The following is an 18,772-nucleotide window of genomic DNA, read 5'->3' as shown; positions in this document are numbered from 1 at the left end:
TGCAGTGGGTAACCAGCTAAGTGTCCTGCATGTTTTATTTTCTAAAAGCACTGGAAGTGCTCTGTAATACTATTTTGTTTTAGTGTTAGTCTTATTGGTCTTTAAATAACACCCCCCCAAACAAGGCAGCTGCAAAGGATTTGCTCAGACGTGTTCAAAACATCTCAAGGCAATACGACCAAATACCAGTAGGTGGTTGCATGTCTGCTTCACACGTTCACCTTTAAGGAACCTAAGGTGAGCTGCACTATTGAGTTACTGAATAAACAGTTACTGAAGATGTTTAGCATTCATCAATTCCCTTTTAATGATATATTTTGATTTATTTGATTTTAAGAATATTCTTTCTGAGTCCTTTGTTTCAGTTGTCAGGCAGGATTTCATTTAACATTCAAAATTATACAGAACAAAGAGTAATGACAATGACAACAATATTTGATGTCATTGCCTTTTGGCGAGACATTGAGGGCATAATCAGACAACCTATAGTTTAATTCAAAATTTTCACAGTATGCAGCGATTTCATCCCACTTAAATTTGACTTCTGCAATTGCTCGTGAAATGAGACATTAGTTAACTTTGAAGGACCAAAATTGTGTTTTATATTATTTAACAGACTATCTTAGACTCCAAAGAACAAATGAAAAAAATAAGCTAAATTTACACCCCCTTAAGTACTTTGTTAAAGTACTTTTAAAGTGCTTTTAATCCTCTTTGGTAAGAGTCCAGTATCACCCCCACACCTTGACTTGCCATTATTTTCCAACTTTGCCATGCAAACGTTTTCAAACACATCTCTTGTCATAAACATCCATCTTTAGATGATCTTACCAATTTTCTGTCATATTTAGATCTGGACTCTGACTTGGGCAGTGGTCTCCAACCTGTGGCTCTGCAGCCATCAGTGCCTCTTTGGACCTTCCACAATGGTTCTTAGTAACTTTGACAAAAATGATATAGAACCAGCTAGTGTTTTTAAATATATATATGCAGGTTTTAGCAGTTCTTCATGGAGTAATTGCATAGAATTGCCACCCACAACAGAATGACACTAAAAGTACCAGTAATATTTTTCACGTATATTTGTAGATATTTATTAAAAATAATAAGTTATCGTTTTTCAGAGGTTAGGTAACATTTGCAGCTCTAAACCAATTTTATTGAGCTGGACTGAAGGCAAAATTTGCTCTAAAGATTTAAGACCCCTCGACTAGGGTATATCACAACTAGTTTTTCTTCTTCTCATTATTTTCAGTGGATTGTGATGCTACCACTGCCATATTTCACTATAGTATGGCTATCTTTTGGTTTGAAGTTTTCTGCCAAACCTACCCATTGGAACTGTGGCTAAAAGTTGAGATTGGTTTCATCAGACTATAACACATTCTTCCACAAGGTTTTGGAAGATTTTATCCAGCCCTGGATGTTTTCTTTGAAAGATAAGGTATCTGTCTTCCAATACCATTCTCCTCCAGACTTAAGGAGAATATAGGTGTCGTATCCATGTTCAGTTTCTCAACCCAAATGCTGAAATACCGTAGGAGACTGAATGAAAACAGTAAATGGTTCATTTACAACTTAAAAAGTGGAACTATCTACAGTGAATGATCCAGCCCCTAAGGAGGACAGGAGGAATATTAGATGGGTATAGAATATTTCCATGATCAAATTGTTAGAGCTTAATTGTTCTGGTGGTGAATCTGGCTTTGGAGGAAGAGGTAATGATCCTGTGGTGGGCGGAGGAGTGAGGCAACGAGAAGAGGTAGGTATTTTCCAGAAAGAGCAGATCTGAGCATTGGAGCGCAGGCTGGTAGGCAACTGCGGGAACAGGGCTGCAAAGGAGAACCGTGGAGCAGGTGAGATTTCCAGGTTTGTTTTGTCACAAAGAGGAGATGGCTCTGGAGGTCCAGGGTGGAGTTGAGTCCACTACAGCAGGGGCGCAACAACTATCTCAGAAGTGAGGGGGACATATTTTTCAATCTTTTATTGAGGCATTGTGTCTATTGTGTCTGTACTTGTCCTGTTAGATCTCAGTGCTGCATTTGATACAGTCGATCACAATATTCTCTTAGAAAGGCTGGGACATGCTGTAGGGATCAGGGAAACTCTAGACTGGTTTAAATCTTATTTGTCTGACGGATTCCAGTTTGTTCATGTAAATGATAAATCATCTTCAAACTCCAGGGTTAATTGTGGAGTACCACAGTGTTCAGTACTTGGGCCAAATCTCTTCACCATATGCTTGCAGTAGGTAAAATTATTATTTCCTTCTTTCATCTCCGGGACATTGCCAAAATTAAAAATGTCCTACCCAGGAGTGACGCTGAAAAACTAGTCCATGCATTTGTTACTTCAAGGCTGGACTATTGTAATTCTTTACTATCAGGATGTCCACAAAATGCAGTTAAAAGCCTTCAGCTGATTCAAAATGCTGCAGCAAGAGTTCTGATGAAAATTAAAAAGAGAGATCATATTTCTCCTATTTTAACTTCCCTTCATTGGCTCCCTGTTAAATCCAGAATAGAATTTAAAATTCTCCTCCTCACATATAAAGCCCTTAATGATCTAGCTCCATCATACATCAGAGATCTGATTGGTCCATATGTTCCTAACAGAGCACTTTGTTCTCAGACTGCAGGTTTACTGGTGGTTCCTAGAGTCTCTAGAAGTAGAATGGGAGGCAGATCCTTTAGTTATCAGGCTCCTCTCCTGTGGAACCAGCTCCCAGTTTTAGTCCGTGAGGCAGACACCCTGTCTACTTTTAAGGCTAGGCTTAAAACTTTCCTTTTTGATAAAACTTATAGTTAGAGTGGCTTAGTTTATCCTGAGCTATCTCTTGTAAGGATTATGATTATTTATAAATTAATATTTATCAAAAATTATAGTTAAAAATCCTAATTCAGGAAAATAATTTCTTAACCAAAAATCATTACTTACGAATATAAATCAGAGATGTCCTCTGGTGTTGTGATTATGGGCTCAAAGCTCCTAATAATTACAATTACTCGTACTCGTCGTCTTCCGCTTTATCCAGGACCGGGTCGCGGGGGCAGCAGACTCAGCAGAGACGCCCAGACGTCCCTCTCCGCAGACACCTCCTCCAGTTCCTCCGGGGGGAGCCCAAGGTGTTCCCAGGCCAGCCGAGAGACATAGTCCCTCCAGCGTGTCCTGGGCCGTCCCCTGGGCCTCCTCCCGGTGGGACGTGCCTGGAACACCTCCCGAGGAAGGCGTCCAGGAGGCATCCGGTATAGATACCCGAGCCACCTCAACTGGCTCCTCTCGATGTGGAGGAGCAGTGGCTCTACTCCGAGCCCCTCCCGGATGGCTGACCTCCTCACCCTATCTCTAAGGGAGTGTCCGGCCACCCTACAGAGGAAGCTCATTTCAGCCACTTGTATCCGGGATCTCGTTCTTTCGGTCATGACCCAAAGTTCATGGCCATAGGTGAGGGTAGGAACGTAGACCGACTGGTAAATTGAGAGCTTCGCTTTTCGGCTCAGCTCTCTCTTCACCACAACGGACCGGCACAGCGCCCCCATTACTGTGGCAGCCGCACCGATCCGTCTGTCAGGAGTTAATTATTTATAATTAATAATTGATAACGTCACTGTTTATTCAACTGCTTTCCCAAAGGTGGGGGAACTTCGACCTTATTTTGACGGATAAATCACTCTTGCACAGAATAAACACAAATGCTTCTCTTAAATATATATATGAAGATTTATTAAAGCCACATAATTCTGATATATCATTATTCTGTTCCAAAAACCTTCACCTAACTAACAAGCAGTATTCTACAAAAAGGGGATAAGAATGACTACCTAGCAATAATAATAAAAGAAAATATATGCGCATTCAGTGTCTATGAAGATCAAACCAGCAGTTTTATGGACAAAATGTGCAACTTGGTTTAACCTGGAAAGAGAAGCCCTCCTGGTGTTCTGATGTCTCGATTGTGGCGATCAGCTGGTAAACGGTGGGCTGCGTCCTTAGCCACTAGCAGCTGATTGCCCCGAATCTCGAACACAGAGTCAGAAACTCTGAGGCGAGAACTCAGTGGAAAACTCCAGTAATAAAACTGGAACAAAGGAGTGGTCAGGCCACGAGGCCCGGACCGCAGCTGCATTGAATGGAAAAACTTTAAAAGTCCAACTTCTAACTCCTGGGACAAACAAAAACATTAACACGCATCTTGCACAGCAAATCAAAACAGCTTAGCATAAAACACTCAAATCAGTATTGCATGCAACAAGTTGATTCCTTGGATTAACTACTGGTGATTCTAAATCACCTTCACTATGCCTCATCCTGCCCAGACATCTAAATACATCTATCAGATGTAATATAAAAAAAGAGAACAAAATTACTTTGATGTTGACTTCTTCTCTCCACCGGTTGAGGTTGGATCAGGTCTGAAGAAGAAGGGGGGGGATATGAAGAACCGTTTAGTCGACTGAATCAACCAGGAGGAAAACTCGTCTCCTTGGAAATAAAACCTCTGTGGGTTGTGGTGTGGTCTTTGATCGGTATATGAATCTTCTGACCTTCTTGTATCATACAGATTTCCAGCTTTCAAGCTCTTGCGGGACTGGCCGTATGGAGCAAAGGTTAGCCTGTGAGGTTTTGTCTCTCCAGATATGCAGCTCCGATGCATCGTCCCGTGAGACTCAGTGGAAATGGCAAATGTATTTTCCGCGGGTTTTATAATCCCGGGTGACGTTAGAGCTGCAACGTCTGTTGAGCTGCGCATGTCGAGCTTCCCAACCAAAATGGATGACCCCAACACTCTGTAGTTATGCTGCTATAGGCTTTGGCTGCTGGAGGACATAATGACCACTTTCACATTCTCTGCCAACAATAACATCTCTGTTGGACTATGTCTTGCATGTCATGCATGGGCTCTCTCACCCCATGCATGACCGACCTGCATGCGAGGGACCTGGACATTATTGCAGTCCCAGAAGCTGTTAGACTTTTTTTTAACCATCACTGCACCCATTAACTCAATAAGTGTACACATGCCTGCTGTTATTTGCAGCTTCTTTTCATTTTTGTAAATAGTCTGCTGTTTTTTTGTGCCCAAATATTCGTTTGGTACATTTTTTTAATTATTAACTTTAATGGAAACATAGGAAATCTTAAAACAAATATCCTTACTGTACATTCTATTATACTTTTTTTTTTTTTGCCTTAAATGTTTACCATAGTGTGAACTTGCATGCTTTCCTGTCACTGTCACTTTGCTGCTGGCACACTTGGATTTCCCCACTGAATCACAATAAAGGGTATGCCTATTCTTTTCTATTCTTATATGGTGACAAAGGCAGGTTTAGCTGCTACGGCCAGCAGAGGGAGCTGTAGGGCTAATTTTCTAATCAGTTGGCAAATGTACAGATATACATTAAGTATGTTGCAAAATAAATATAAAATAAAATAAGCAACATAGGGAAGTATAATAATAATAATAATAATAATAATAATAATAATAATAATAATAATAATAATGATAATGATGATAATAATAATAATAATAATAATAATAATAATAATAACGATAATAATAATAAAATGAAATAATTTACTAGATTTATTTATAATATTAAATAAAAATAGACAAATTGAAGTTCTTGTGGTGAAATTAAATCATTTTGTTTTATTACAGAGATAGTAATACCCTAAACAACCACTAGAAGGCACCAAAATAAAGTTTTTCCTCACTGTTTTCTCGCTACAGTGTTTCACCTGCACCTTTGAGTCCAGAATTAATACATATAATTTTCTACAGTTCACCCTGAAAAACATACAATTTAAAGTAAAGATAGCTGTGTTAAAGAACATGGACTGATGATTTAGAAATTTAAACATGCTGCTAAAATAAACAAAGTACTGGCACTGAGTACTGGGCATTTTAAAATAAAACATTTAGTCATCTGCACTAAATTAATTCAAAGCATTTTTAAACATTTTCAAAAGAATCTGAAATACAACCGTACAGTTACAGTATGGAGCCTTTTCAATCCATTTATTACAGATTAAATGTAGCAAAACATGTAGAAATATTCAATCAATTTAAAAAACCGCCAAGTCTCTAACTGTGGTTAGTCCAGAAGCAAACAAAAAACTCCACCTTTTTTCCTTTTTATTCGTGACGCAGTTGTGAAAGAAAAGAGGAGCCACATGCGGTATGCAACCAGACCAAATGAAAGTGTCAGGAAGTGACATTTTGGACTTTGTGGTTTTGTATTCATGTTTATGACTTTCTGTTTTCTGACTGTTCTGGTTTCCTTTTGCCTCCCAGTGTGTTCTCCTCTCGCCCCTAGTTCCCTTGGTGTTTCTTTCCTATTTGTGTACTTAGTATGGTTTCATTATTATTATTATTATAGTCCTCTGGTTCCTTAGCTATACTCTCATTTTATGTTCATGTTTTGTATTGATTCCTTTGCACTCTCCTATTTATTAGTTTCTTTTCTGTTACTCCTCTCATCATTAGTTTTCCTCTTTTATTTATTTATTACTCAGTTTTAGTCCCCTTTACATTTCTTGTCCCTCTTAGCTTTGTTTTCTCTAGTTTTCCAGTCCCTCCTTTATAGGTTAGCTTCTGTTATTGTTTACTCTTATTCTTGTCCTCGCTTCCTCTGCCTCTTTCTCAGTTGGTTCTATCAGTATTGGTTAAGGTTTGTTTACTTTTGTAGTCAGGGTTTCTTTATGGTTTCTTTTTGCTAAGTCCTTAGTTCTTAGGTTTTTGTGTTACCCCTAGTTTCTCAGTTCCCTTTAGTTCATGTTTATTCTTGATTCTATGTTTTATTTTATCTTGGTTTATAGTTTCTTTTTAGGCATGCTCACTGTCATGTCATTAGTCCCTTTCCTCATGCTTTAGTTTTATTAGGTTCACCGGCTCCCTCTGCCTCCAAGCCTCCTTGTCTCACCTGTTCTTAGTTCCTTTGATAACCTGCCTTTGTTCTCCCTCATTATATTAGTTGGTTTTGTTTTATTGTCCTTTGCTGGTTACTCGTTTCTCAACTTGGGTCCTACCCTTGACTGCCATGTGTTCCATGTTCCTGCAGGGCTTGCAGATGTAAGTTTTTGGACTTTGACTCTGGTTAATTCCTGCAGTGATTTATGTTACGTTTTGGATACCTTTGAATAAAGCTGGAGATTATTCAATATGCTTCTGCCAAGCTCTTGTCTGCACTTTGGCCCAACCCTAAACCCCCCTTTGACAGAAAGAGATGATTCCTTTATTCGATATTCACATAAGGAATCTTCCTCTTGTTCAGATCTGTTCCTCACTCAGCTGCTTTTACTGGAAAAACTGGATCTGGACTGCTACAACCTACTGGAAAACACGGGAGAAAAATAAAACTCTGGTCCAGGAACACTATCTATGGGAGAGGAAATCTGGGTACTCAGAGCTAATGGCAGCAATAACTCAGTTAGGGGTCCTGTCTAAGAAAGAAACAGTTAAACTGAAAATCGCTGAGCCAGTAGATCCATGGGACGATAACCACAGAGACAACACACAGTTGGTCCCAGCAGTGGCTCGGCTCAGGAAAGGGATCAAAGATCAAGGGCATAATTATTGTGGCCATTATATCCTCTATGTAAAAAGAACAGAGAGAATGTTAAGTTCTCAGCACACAAAGAGCTTCCATCAGTTATGTATCTGCAGTGCTCAAAACCAAACATTTTTTATTTTCTATTCTCCTCCTCATTCTCACAAACAATTTGGCAAAGTGGTCTGTGAAGTCAGAGAAGAAAACTAATTTATCCAAATAAGCAAAAATGTACAAAAAAAGAACATGATCTGTGATAAATCATAACACAATAACCACTGGAGAGAAACAGGCTTCAAAAGATAAAGGCTCAATCATAACATATGTAAATGTCTCTTAATTAATATTTAAGATGTATTTTGTTTATCCAGGAATCTATTTCTTTATATTAATTTATATTTTTACTAAATTTTCCTGATCATTTCTGTTCTATTTACATCCTATGTTGTCTCTCTTTTCCCCAGTGTATTTGTTTCTGTGCTTGTCTGTTCAGTTTATCCAGATATGCATCAATGCTCCATTATGGATATCAGACTGGCTGCATTTCAGTTTATTAAAAGAGTAACGACTGCCAGCTAAAATTAGTAATAAATGAATAACAACTTTTACTATTTATTACAGTATTTTAGAAATCAATCGGCATGTTTATTGTGTAGTAACTGTTTAACTTTATTACTTTTCTGTAAAAACAATCAAAAAACACTCTTGACATTCATAATATAGCGGTGACTAAAAGGGATGTAAACACTGAGGATTCCTTTTAAATGTTTGACGGAGGCTTTTTGTGTCCTTCATCACTCAGTTTAATAAATATACGCTGGTCATATAAGTACAGTTGAGATGGCACAAAATGTAACTTGGCAGATTTCCTCACAAAACTATTTTACAGCAGACAAAATGTTTTTAGGTAATTCAACATTAGATGTGTAGAAATTCTTTTACAACAAAAGAGTTTTTCTGAAACCACTCCCAGTTTCAGATCTCAGTACTAATAAAATATAATGAAACAATACAATTATCAACAGACAAAAAGACTTTAAAGCTCTGAAATTGCTTGATACAAGTAAAGCTAAAAAGTTCAAATAAAAAAAACTTAACAAAACAAGAAGGCTCAGATTATCTATTTTAAGCTAAACTTTAACTACAGTCTATTTCTGTTCTGTGAGGGTTCTGTTTAACCTGATTAACAGAACCAGCCAACAGTTGAGAGTTTGTGGATCCTCCTGCTCCATGTTTCTTCTGATCTCTATCCAGCGTCTTCTCCCTCAGGCTGACTGTCAGTCAAAAGAAGAAAATCAAAACTCAGGAATGCAGAGGTGTTGCTTGCACATTATAGTGCCTTGCAAAGTAATCTCATCCCTTAAACTCATCCACATTTCGTCATGTTTCAAACACAATCTTTAAAGTGTATAATTTGATAGATCAATACAAAGTAGCACAAAACAATACAGGGCTTTCCAAAATTGTTTAAAATGAAAATCTCAAAAGTGTGACATATTTTTCCTCAGCCCTTCTGAGTCATTATTTTGTAGAAGCACCTGTTGTTGCAGTTGAAGCTACAAGTCTTTTGGGTTATGTCTCTACCAGGTAAAATTTTTTTTTTTGCAAAATAGATTAAGTTCAATTAGACTAGATGAAAAACATTTTTCAAGTCTTGCCACAGATTCTCAGTTGGGTCAGGATTTTGACCGGGGTATTCTAGCAAATAAATACAGGTCCTTCTCAAAAAATTAGCATATTGTGATAAAGTTCATTATTTTCCATAATGTAATGATGAAAATTTAACATTCATATATTTTAGATTCATTGCACATTAACTGAAATATTTCAGGTCTTTTATTGTCTTAATACAGATGATTTTGGCATACAGCTCATGAAAACCCAAAATTCCTATCTCACAAAATTAGCATATCATTAAAAGGGTCTCTAAACGAGCTATGAACCTAATCATCTGAATCAACGAGTTAACTCTAAACACCTGCAAAAGATTCCTGAGGCTTTTAAAACTCCCAGCCTGGTTCATCACTCAAAACCCCAATCATGGGTAAGACTGCCGACCTGACTGCTGTCCAGAAGGCCACTATTGACACCCTCAAGCAAGAGGGTAAGACACAGAAAGAAATTTCTGAATGAATAGGCTGTTCCCAGAGTGCTGTATCAAGGCACCTCAGTGGGAAGTCTGTGGAAAGGAAAAAGTGTGGCAGAAAACGCTGCACAACGAGAAGAGGTGACCTGACCCTGAGGAAGATTTTGGAGAAGGGCCGATTCCAGACCTTGGGGGACCTGCGGAAGCAGTGGACTGAGTCTGGAGTAGAAACATCCAGAGCCACCGTGCACAGGCGTGTGCAGGAAATGGGCTACAGGTGCCGCATTCCCAAGACCTGGGCTACAGAGAAGCAGCACTGGACTGTTGTTCAGTGGTCCAAAGTACTTTTTTCAGATGAAAGCAAATTCTGCATGTCATTCGGAAATCAAGGTGCCAGAGTCTGGAGGAAGACTGGGGAGAAGGAAATGCCAATATGCCAGAAGTCCAGTGTCAAGTACCCACAGTCAGTGATGGTCTGGGGTGCCGTGTCAGCTGCTGGTGTTGGTCCACTGTGTTTTATCAAGGGCAGGGTCAATGCAGCTAGCTATCAGGAGATTTTGGAGCACTTCATGCTTCCATCTGCTGAAAAGCTTTATGGAGATGAAGATTTCATTTTTCAGCACGACCTGGCACCTGTTCACAGTGCCAAAACCACTGGTAAATGGTTTACTGACTATGGTATCACTGTGCTCAATTGGCCTGCCAACTCTCCTGACCTGAACACCATAGAGAATCTGTGGGATATTGTGAAGAGAACGTTAAGAGACTCAAGACCCAACACTCTGGATGAGCTAAAGGCCGCTATCAAAGCATCCTGGGCCTCCATAAGACCTCAGCAGTGCCACAGGCTGATTGCCTCCATGCCACGCCGCATTGAAGCAGTCATTTCTGCAAAAGGATTCCCGACCAAGTATTGAGTGCATAACTGTACATGATTATTTGAAGGTTGACGTTTTTTGTATTAAAAACACTTTTCTTTTATTGGTCGGATGAAATATGCTAATTTTGTGAGATAGGAATTTTGGGTTTTCATGAGCTGTATGCCAAAATCATCCGTATTAAGACAATAAAAGACCTGAAATATTTCAGTTAGTGTGCAATGAATCTAAAATATATGAATGTTAAATTTTCATCATGACATTATGGAAAATAATAAACTTTATCACAATATGCTAATTTTTTGAGAAGGACCTGTATATTCTCAGTGTGAGGGGAAGGGTTCCAGAGAAACAACCAGGTCTAGGTAAGATCTCCACAAACCCTTTAGAAAAATGTGTTATATTTCGATGTAGCCAAACTTTAGATTTTGGGTCACAATATCAAAAGGTATGTTAGAGGAGCATATCACCAAAAATACCATACACACAGTGAAACATACAGCTAAGCCAAAAGTTATTTTTACCCCTGACATTATTTTCATTCAACCAACCACAACAGGAGGAGGAGTGGCAGGAATCTCTTAAGGAATAATAAAACAATGTACAGAGTATCCATTTAAAAAAGAATATTTATCCAAAACAAAAACAAGCGGGCGACCAGGCCTGCACCAAAGACGTGGAGGCCGACTGAGCAGAGTAGAGGACTTCCCAGACACTCTGTGGAACCCTCACAGGCTGAAGCAGAGCCTGGCGAACCCTCAAGAGGCTGAAGCAGAGCCTGGCGAACCCTCAAGAGGCTGAAGCAGAGCCTGGCGAACCCTCAAGAGGCTGAAGCAGAGCCTGGCGAACCCTCAAGAGGCTGAAGCAGAGCCTGGCGAACCCTCAGCTCTGGGTTCAAAAGCCAGAACGAGGACAAAACATTCCTTAAACTCCTTCAGACTAGGAACAGGAGCTGAGGCGTCGGCCAGACCCTCAGTGCAGAGCAGAGGTGTCGCCGGGGCCCCCGATGACTTGAGCCGGGGCGTCCCTCTTACGACGTCTTCTGCGCCGTGTGGAGGGGGTTGTGTCTGGCCTGGAGTCAGGCTGAGGTGTGTCTGGCCTGGAGTCAGGCTGAGGATGTGGTCCTGACGTGGGCTGCCCTGCAGCAGCGCCCTGGAGACTTGACGTGGGCTGCTCTGCAGCAGCGCCCTGGAGACTTGACGTGGGCTGCTCTGCAGCAGCGCCCTGGAGACTTGACGTGGGTGATGGAGGACGGCAGTAAAATAACCTTACTGCCGCTTCATACTCCATCTCGATCTGCCTTATCCTCTCCATCAGCTCAGGAGAGGAATACAGGAGACCAGTCATCCTGAGGATCTTGATTTGGTGCATAGAACCTCAAGCGCTGCTCCAGCTCGGCAGGTGTTGCCCCAGAACTCCGGGCTGGAGCGGGCGCAGACGGCATGGACGGAGGTGCAGCGAGCCTGGCAGACGAAGGTGCGGGCTCACTTGCTGCAGCCCTCACGTCAGCTGGCAGGGAAACCACCTCCTCGCCAGGCGACCGGCTGGGAATCCCTGCGTGATTCTTGCGGCGGGAGGAAGATGACGGCTTTGTTGCTGGTACGGAAGCAGGTGGGGAACATCGGAGCTGAGGCGGAGGGACAGAACAGCCCTCCCGAACTCTCTGGCGCTGGGCCGCCTAACGCTCCATCTGTTCCAGCAGCAGAGGAGACGGCAGAACCTCCAAATCAGTCGGCAGAAGTCTCATCGCCTCCTTCATCTGCTGCTTAACCCAGAGATCCCTGGCGCTCTCCTGCCTACTGTCCGCGAGGTCCATGTTTGGCGGAAACATTCTGTCACGGTTCTGTCACGGTTTACTTGGAATTGGACCCCAGAATGCAGACGAGCAGGCAGCGTGATGGTAAGTGGAAAAAAAAGGTTTAATAACAAAAACTCACACTCAGCAGGAGGCAGGAACAAAACAAACGGGCAGGCAAGACAGGCATGATCAAAAAGACTAGGTTAGAGAACTAGACATGAGCATGAGAATGAAACATGTTTCCGCGAAGACTAAACAGAACAGGTGTGAATATATGGCGTGAAAACCAGGTGGAGCAAGGAGACAGATTAACTTGAAGCAGGTGAACTGAATAAACTTAATTAACAGAACAAAACGTGACTGGAGCAAAACAGAGACTCTTGAACACAAACTAGAAAAACATGAAGCTAAAGCATAACCAGATCCGAAAACCAAAACTTGACAAAACATGAACAAGACGACAAAACAAAAAGCATGACCAGGAAAATAAACAGAAACATGATTCAAAACTTCAACAGTGAAAAATATAAGGAAAAACCCCAAAACCAAAAACCAAACAACCCCAAATCATGACACCAATAGCATTTAATCTTTATATGGTTTCTCTTGCACATTATTTAGAAACACAAGATAAAATATAACCATGGAGACGACTTGTAACTGTACAGTTTTTATTGTCTGATGGCTTAATTATATCAATATCTGGATGTCAGACAATTTCCTACAACTTAATAAATATAAAACAGAAATAAATCTCTTTGCTGCAAAACCTCACAGACAGAAAATTAAAGCCTATTCCAGTTCGGTGTCTGTTAAATTCAGAAATTAAGCACAGAATTTGGGTGTGATAATAGACATTAATCTAAATGTCAAAAGCCACATTACCCATATTACTAAATCTGACTTTTATCATTTGAAGAATATAAAGCAAGTTTGGAGTTTCCTATCAAAAACTAACTCTGCAAAACATATCCATGCATTTGCTACAAGTTGGCTGGCAGTAATGCCCTTTTCACTTGCCTCTGTACTACATAGACAACAGTTAATACATAACACAGCTTCCTGTTTTCTCAAGCACTAAAACATCTGAACATGTTACTCCATTCTGAAACCAACTGTCATGACCTCTGCGGGGTACCACGTCACAGAGGTCAATCCTCGCTGCCACTGTGGTATTCTTAGGGTTACCTTTACGGATACCTGTCTCAGTTGTTCTGATGTGGAGATAGCTCTGTCAGACCTGATAAGCTTTGATAAAAAAAAACATGGAAAGAATAAACCAACATAACATAACAATGATGAAGACAGAGAACAAACATGCAAAAAGTCCCATCTTCTGTACATCTTCAATTTGGGAGACTTGAGGTAGATAAAAGACATCTTCTTCTCATCCGTGATCTTATTTAAAGCAAACGTTACACTGCCCAAGGGATAATTATGCCCATTGTAAAAACAGTGTTCTTCACCCACTTCTTCAATCACTCTCCAGTGATTAGCTTACAGTTCTTTGGCTTGTGGTGGGCCGTTGTCCTTCATGGGGTGATCTCCTTTCTTTACATCCTGTGATGGTTGGAGCAGGCCTAGTGCTCTAGCCCATTGGCTTGGGCCAATGTCCTTCAGGAGTGGAGTCATCTGGTGGATTAGGAAGCTGTCTGCGATAAGCAGCCACTGTTCGAGCCACCAGCAGCACCTTGGAATGGACTCTGTTTGCGTTTGAACCTTCGATGTCTCTTCCTTGGCTGGTCCAATAACCCAGTACGGTTGACTATACGGTTGCAGACAAACTTCTACAGTAATAGCTGTTTTCAGTGGCCTTCAACAGTTCTAGAATAAATAAATTATTTGTGTTTTCATTGCAGCAAAACAAAATGAAACTTATGTCTACCCTTATTTTGCATGAAATTCAAATGCAGTGGTTCATTATTACTCCAGATGCTTAACTCAGTTTGCATTATATTAAAGCTCAAAAATCTTCAAATAGAGATATTTCTCTTTCTTTTCCTGCTCTCAGTGGAGGTGGACGCTTTTTCTCTGTCTCCCGCACCCCTCCCATATCTGCCCTGCTTCAGCTCTGTGTCTTGTCTTTTTTTGGAGCCTCTTTTTGCATGTCTTCCAAATTCTTCCAAAATATGGATTTGGTCAGCTGGTCTCTCAATGCAATTGATAAAAATTTCTTGACGAGAAGACAGGGGTCGGGAGAGCCAGCTGGCCCGGACGGGACGTTATCTCCGGATACACGATGGACTCCTGGCAGAAGTGGAGGATTGTGTGTCTGTCGATAATGTCATGAGTCAATGGTCTCAGTTCACCACTGTGAATATATCTAAATAAATATAGGAAAAAACAACCTGGTTGTTTCTATTTGCAGTCACCTCAGTTTCAACAATAAAACATTAAATGTTATGAAGTTCATTTTAATGTTTCAATTATAAATGAGTCACATCATCTTGATTTGTCTTGGTTTAAGATGAGTAAATTTAAATCATGCAGGTCTAATGCATAAATCCTACCAATTGATCGTAATCATTAATTATAGTGTAGGATCATGACTCAGATTTGTTATCAAAATATATTCCTTATTTGTGGCATATCTTGGACTTTCAGATAGTTTAATTTATTGGCACCATTAAATCCCCAATGATTCTGCAAGCAAAACTAATTATTTAAAGAAGTTGAAACGATTTCATTAACATTTTAATTATAAAAACACATAAATCTAAATTTCATGCTTTATCCTTACTCAATCATTTTATAAACCCGCATTTTAACGCAGTTATCATAACAAGCCCCCTTTATTATTTTCACTTTTCTTTCAAACAGTGTTGAACTCAGGAAGGGAGGGGTGAGCGTTTCCATGGAAGTTAAGGTGTGTTCAAACCTAATAGGTGGGCGGAGCCAGGTGGAACCAACCTCTGATAGGCTGTCTGTAGGTGGGCTGTGGGCGGTCCCCACGGTTCTGTCCTTCCAACCCATCTTAGTGGACCTTAGACTGCAGACCTGTTAACATCAACTTACATCAAAAACACGCTGCTTCTTAGGAGTTAAGAAGCTTTCCTGAAAACTGAAGTTTTTAATCAGTCTGGGTTAGAAAACATTATTCTAAACATGAATTATTAAAGCATGCAACATATGAACAAACACTCATTCATTCCAATGAAACAAAGACAAACTTCACAGACAGAGACACAGTTGGACAAAATTTAGTTTTTTTCCTGATCAAATTGTAAATATCAAATTTAATAAATGTTTTAATTACGTCAAATCTACTCAGTGACTTAATGAAGCTTCAGGAATTTAAAGACATTTTCAACAATCTCTTTTCAAAAATGTTTTTCTTAGCATATCTCCAGATGCTTTGATTGATAATCATCAGGATCCTGTTTAAAGATAAGTGAACACAATTCAAAGAGATCTCAAATAATTTAGGAGCACAGCAGCAGTCTTCTCTGATATGAATCCAAATGTTTTGCTGCTGAAACTCTTTGCTAATTCTTCATACTTTAAACATTGTAATGACAGCAGAGTTGCTGTTAAATTTCTCTTTTTGTTAAGTTTAATTTGATCACAGCTGTATTTCAGAATTTCTCTGCTCAGGTTAAATGGAGACAATTATTTTTAGGCCGGCATTGACATTTTATGGTTATACCCAGACACTAAACAAACAAACACTGCAGTGTTAAAACTTAAACAGAAAAATTAACAATTAAGTTTAATCCCCAACTAGATTTTATTTCATTATAGCACTTCAAAAGGGACTGGACATAATAAACTTTAAATTAGGGTTATTAAAGTTTTGAAAGTTGGGGAAGAAAGTTATTCTCAGGACCCCTCTGTTATAATTCAAAGGCTAGAAAATGTTCCATTATTTGAAATATTGGTAATTTGAAATTATCTTTTGTACTAATGTGAATTTTGTTTGGTACTCCTAGGTAGTGAAGGACTTAATTATTCTTTTACCCTATAAGTCCCCAAAAATGAAACCTTTATTTGAACATTTTCAAACTCATCCAAGTTGTCATGAAATCAAACATTTCTCCCTGGGGAGGAGACTGGAGTTTGAGCCGCTCTTCCTCTTTAATGTTAAAAGAGGAGCCTTTATTAATTTGTGTTCCCCAGAGTAGAATCCTTATTTGAGTATTAATAGATTTTAAAGCCGGAACCCATCATTGGTTTAGATCTTTTATTTAATAAGTGTAGTATTTTGTTTTTTTTTTTATTTATTTGTTTATTTGAATGTACTCTGTTCTGTTAAATGATACCTTTATTGATTTATTTAAATTTTCTTCACTGACCCACAATCTAACAGGCTAACGGGCCTCAGGCGTCCAGGAACCACAGGTTGAGGACCACTGCTTTAAACACTGATGCCAGCTTTCTGCAGAAATTAAAGAAAATGTATTAAATACCTTAAATGTTTTCAGACTAAAGGGTTTATTATTTCTGGCATCAACAATAACAGATTTAGGGGTTTCATTCACTAGTTCACAGCTATAAATTAGCCCCGCGTCATATTTTCTTTTAACCCAGAGTTCATAAGGAGCTTCAGACATAATAATAAAACAACACAGATCTGTTTTGGATTAAAGGAAAAGCATGCTTCAAAATCTGGTTCTGTGGTGGGAAATAGCTCCACAGTTTCTGGAAGAAGGCCTTTCTAAGCAGAGTATTTAGAGAACATGATATTAGAGTTTTTGTGGTACCACTTAATTAGATTCTTACTTACCTTCAGAACCAAAAAATACATCTTTCCATTGTCATTTTACAGTTTTTTGTCAGGGAAGATGTGTTTAACTGAACCCATTACTCTGAAACATTTTGCTGTTGGGGTGTTAGAGAAAATAACAAGTGAGTTTACATTCCAATGCAACAGAGACGTGATTAGATTTTCTTTCTTTTCCCAGAAGAGAAAATACAGAGTCAAGCTTTTCATAGTTTTGTCAGGACCAGATATGAGGTACAGTGTAAGTCAGCAGGCTTCATAAAATCAGAAGAGTGGGAAAATCAGCTAATCTAACCTCTTCCCAGCGGCTGCTGTGAAAACAATGAATTTGCACCTTTCATTCAAGCTTCAGTTAACGCTTGTGGCCAAAGCTGTACCCCACAGGAAGTACTGTGTCAGACCGCAGGGAGACCCTCTGCAGTGAAACTAACCCTATTCTCAGAGGTCTCTACCTGTTAGATTAACGGGGTTCACTCTGACAACAGGAAACAATACCTGAAGGAGAGTCCATCAGGTGTTACACATGCAATGGACTTTAAAATGGTCCTCCATGGGATCTGTCCTGAGGCTGACATAGAAACACATGGTTACCACTGAGTTTTGGAGGTGTTTAAAATTCCTCTTTGTTTTTTAAGGACTTTTAGTAGCAATACTTGACCCTGAATCTACCATGATGAGAGAGAGAACTTGTTTCTCTAAAACAATTATTTTATGACCCTTTTGGAAAAGAATCTCTTTAACACAGGAATAATATTCAATCTCTTGTTGTGTCTGTCAACATCAAAACCACAACAGCTGCAGTTAATAAGCTTTCTTCATTGCAGAAAAACAGAAAAGATATTTGCAAATGTGTGTGTGTTTGTACGTTACCCCCCTCAGTTTCTTGACTGCTCCAGAGTCGCACTGTTGTGGCATACAGTCCCCTATCAGTCCAAAAACACAGGCCCTCCCCTGGCCTGTTGGTGGACATTTGCTCTTTCCTTGTCCACTTTAACTTCTTCAGGAGGGAGGGAAAACTTTGTTCCAGCCTGTTTCTCCTCTGCCTGCATAAGATGTGCTCTCAAGATGAGTCCAGTGTAACGCTCGTCTGGCTCTGGCAAACAGCATGGATTGTTGCCCATCTCAGTGGGTTTTGGGCTTTTTACCAGACTTCTTCTGAGTTTTGTTCTGGTGGAAACTCTCACGCTGTCATCTGCAGCAGGCGGGCAGGACCTCTCCCTTTCAGGTCATGCTGAAGTAGCGTCTCTGGTGGAGTGAAGCCGTGGGGAGGGCAGGTGTCTAATGTTCAGGGAGCGCTCAAATCCCCATGTGTATGTGTGTGTGTGTGTGTGTAAGAGGCAGAGAAAAAAGTTTAGTACATAGTTCAGATTTTGCACAAACAGAAGTATTGTCAGTCAGTCAGTTAGTTTTTCACATACCTGTCATCCATTGTCTTTTTTTTTCCTATTTTCTCTTTTGTCGCTTCCTCCGTCCTTTTTAATATTGTAGAGCTGCAAAGGTTTTAACCCATATATTGATGCACTTGGTGCGTTGTGGCGCATATTTTTCACACGTTTCTCCCTGGGGAGGAGGAGGTAATCCCTTAGAACTGAACCGCTGTCCCATACTGACAGCCTTGCCACACCCTTTACTTACTGGTAAATGGGGGAATATTCCTTTAAAACCTGCAGACGTCTCCACAAGAGTTTAGAGCTTTCTGGCACCCTAATCGCCTTCCCCCTAACTTACTGGTTAGGG

At 39.9% G+C, this 18,772-nt stretch overlaps 1 long non-coding RNA gene across 1 annotated transcript; it reads right to left on the bottom strand.

The window, feature by feature from the left end:
* Window positions 1–12,882: 12,882 nt before the first annotated feature.
* LOC124875910 lies at window positions 12,883–18,772 on the bottom strand. The gene is made up of 2 exons (XR_007040168.1): window positions 18,454–18,772; window positions 12,883–18,330 (listed from the first exon to the last, which is right to left on the bottom strand). It is a non-coding gene; the product is annotated as an uncharacterized LOC124875910 (long non-coding RNA).

Source organism: Girardinichthys multiradiatus, chromosome 11 (assembly GCF_021462225.1).
Source record: "Girardinichthys multiradiatus isolate DD_20200921_A chromosome 11, DD_fGirMul_XY1, whole genome shotgun sequence".
In the NCBI taxonomy this organism is placed as follows: Eukaryota; Metazoa; Chordata; class Actinopteri; order Cyprinodontiformes; family Goodeidae; genus Girardinichthys; species Girardinichthys multiradiatus.
Note: the sequence above shows the minus strand (reverse complement) of the source record. Positions and strands in the feature narration are given on the sequence as shown.